The sequence below is a fragment of the Balaenoptera musculus genome, chromosome 18 (genome assembly GCF_009873245.2).
Source record: "Balaenoptera musculus isolate JJ_BM4_2016_0621 chromosome 18, mBalMus1.pri.v3, whole genome shotgun sequence".
Taxonomy (NCBI): Eukaryota; Metazoa; Chordata; class Mammalia; order Artiodactyla; family Balaenopteridae; genus Balaenoptera; species Balaenoptera musculus.
This window is the reverse complement of record NC_045802.1, coordinates 29905305-29908722: the sequence shown is the minus strand read 5'-3', so window position 1 is coordinate 29908722 and position 3418 is coordinate 29905305. Positions and strand designations below refer to the sequence as shown.

General features: G+C 37.9%; 1 pseudogene; it reads right to left on the bottom strand.

The window, feature by feature from the left end:
* Positions 1-2212: 2212 nt before the first annotated feature.
* LOC118884291 lies at positions 2213-3207 on the bottom strand (annotated as a pseudogene).
* Between the last annotated feature and the right edge of the window lie 211 nt (positions 3208-3418).

Genomic DNA, 3418 nt, shown 5'->3' with positions numbered 1-3418 from the left:
TTCACCTTAGAAGGGACACCACTGGACTTCTAGAAATTTCACTGAAGTTGAAGGTCCCTGAAGTTTTGACAGATTTATTTCCCACCTTCTTACATATACATATCTTACTAATGTTACCACAGTGACTACAATGTGTGTGTGTTCTATTTTTTGGGGGAACTGTGACTGATACAGATTTTGGTAGCAGGACTGGTTCTAAAAGAACAGAATCTTACGGATGAGCTTTCTGGATTTTTTCTGGGCTTTCTAGAATCCTAGAATTGGTTCTCTAGTCTGAATAGTTTTAAAGGCACTAATAATCCTATTTCCTGTGCTAAAGAAGTCACTGACAGTAAATGTCATGATGCAGCAACAGAGATATGCAAAATATCACTATTGGGTATTTGTAATTAAATACTTATAAAAGGCATTGTTCTGGGTCACCGTGTATTTGATACCTTAAACATTTCGGCTAAACTAATGAGTATAAAGAAATTGGCGTGTTACTCTTTGAGTTCTCTCACTTGGTTGCATTCAGATCATTCTTAATAGATGCATTGGTTACTTTCATGAAAGCTATAAATGTTGTCAGAGTTATACTAAGAAATTTAACTACTATGTCTCCTAAATACTGTCTGGCACCTCCTTTTCTGTCACAATTGCTCTTCCTTATCCCCTAAAACAGAAATTCTACCCCTTTACTTGTGAAAACCTGCCATCTCTTTGGCACGTAGTGGGATCTACATCTATATCTCTATCTATCCACATATCTGTATATAACATCATACATATTATATCTATGTTATACATAGATATATAATAATTTTATATATGTTGTCAGTTTATAGTTATTATAAAATAAGCATCTCCATTAATTATTTCCTTTGTGTTTTCCAAGAACAATAAATGTCCTTTTACATGTGCCCTCCTGAGCTTTGATTTGTCTCATTTTTGAGCATGTTCACAAATACATGTTTTATTGTATATTTGCTGTTGCTGCTATCTTTTTTGGTCAAAATTCATTTTTATTAATAAAAAATAAACATTCCAGTTTCAGTCATTATGCTTGAAGTTACTAAGTAAAAAAATATAAATAATCACTTAATTATCCTGTTTTAACTAAGACAATGAAACTGTGGCTTTTAAAAAATACAAGTATTCAGCACCATTTGATCATATACCTTTCAGACTTTGTTCTTAAAGTTTCTGGAACTTTCCTGTCTGTGAAGTACAGGAGTTGGTGAGTTACATGAGGAACACTCTCTGGGGCAACCAAAGAGAAGTTAAGCAATCAGCCTATATTCAGCCTGTTAACTTGGACTATACAATGTTCCCTTCCTCTCCACTCTAGCTCAGGAGGGACATGCTTCTAAACACTGAGGTATGAAGAGTCCAATTGTTATTAGCTGGAAAGACGAGTTCTAACAGCAAATAATGGTAAATCTCCGACACAGATGCTACTGTCCTTAATGTCCTGTGGTTTTAGGAAATTCTGTAAATATTTTGGATTTCGTTCAATTTATTCAGAAATAAAACATGTTTAATAATGTTAAACTACTCTGCCAGAGTAAGTGTCTGCTGGTTTAGTATCCTTATAAAAGAAAAAATATATATGTAAAATACATGTAGGTAAATCATAGTCTTAAAGTATACTTAGAATACTGCTTTATTTAAATCAAAATCTAACAAAATGTCTTCAATTAGAAGAAGCTAATGAAACTAAATCCAAAGTTATGACAAGGGACACTCGTTCTCAGTTAAAGTTGTATTGCTTAGAGAACTTAAAGCCATTCTAGGCAAGGTTAAGGTGGCACCTCCTTATTCTTTCCTATACATAATTTCAATCAGGGTTGGGCCAGAAATGAGCATTTCTAAATATAATATTTCAGAAAAGTCCATAGAAGTCTTTCAAAGACTTTTATGAAAAAGAATGTCTGTCTGTCTTTCTGTATCGGTGAGTAGTATGACCATCAGAATTTCCTAATAACACAAAGACAAAGGCAAATCCATACACCTGATCAGATGTTGATGGAATGGGAGGTGAACTATTAGGTCACCCATAGAGCTTCTGCTAGCCTTTTAGTATATGCTGTTCACCAGTGTGAGTCAAGTGGACTTTTGTGAGAGAATAGTGTTTGGTGGCCAGGACCTTTTGGGGGCATTTCTTCCTAAGTGGAATACACAACAGATAAGAGAATAAGGGAGGTAATACAGGGAAGCTACTCTTTCCAGCTCAGAAGGAGTTGATGAAGCCCATATATGTATCCAAGAAGCCCATGGGATCGTCTAGCTGTGGATAGTGGCTAATGTGGTCATCCAGAATGACACTGTGGACTGCGGCAGCATTTTCCTGTACAGCTCCAAAATCTCTGGATAAGGATTCACCAGATCCAATGGCCCTTAGATAAAATGAATGGGAATGGATATAATGGCAAGACCTCTCACCCAGCGTCTTCTAAACTTTTCCCTCTGATTGATATACTGCAAGAGACTGTCGATAAACAAGTTCCCGTCACTGTGGCGTATCCCTGCCCACATGTCCCACAGCTCATTCTCAGAGGGTCAGTTGTACAGCCCAAAATCTGAGGAGAGACCTCGAGAGAATACAAAGTTCATCAGTCGCGTGAGGATGGGTGACAGCATGTCTCCATCTTTGAGAAGCTTTTGGAGAAGGAGAAGAAGGTGAGCTTCAAGAAATATACCTCCATTTGACAGACAGAGACTCTTAATGGTAAGCTGACCAGATCTATTCTAGTTGAACCTATAGAGCAGCTCCTGAGCAAAGATATCCCCACAGGCATGAGACAACAAGTTGATCCTACTGTTCTGGAAACCCAGATGCCGCAACAGGGCCTTCACGATGCTGGCCTGCTCAAATATGGAATAGTGATGTGGTCTTGGTTTGTCACTGAAGCCAAAACCTAGGAAATTGAGGACAATCACTCGATGAAACCTGAGGGTCAGACCTTCCCATATCTTGTACCAATCATAGCTGGACATTGTAAAACCATGTAAAAGCACGACTACCTCTGGACTTCAAACCACACACACAGAGTCTTGGTAGAAGATGTTCAGTCCCTTTTAGGTAAAAAAAAAATTGCCTGATGACTTCCATGAGTGAAGAGCAGAGGAAAGCTGGGGAGTGGGGGGGAGGAGGGGGGGAATGTGCAGATAGGCTGCAAGCAGGGGCATAGCCAATAGCCCCACCTAGACCCACCACTCCCTCATCCTGATTCTGGTAAGACTTGGGCTGCAAGACTCCATGTTTGGGGGACCCCTGTTTCTGCTGTCTTTAAGTGTTTTTATTATTTTTCTTTTTTTGCTAACTTTATTGAGGAATGATTGACATAAAAAAATTGTATATATTTAAAGTGTATAACTTGATGATTTGATATACATATACATTGTGGAATGATTAACAAGATCAAGACAATTAATA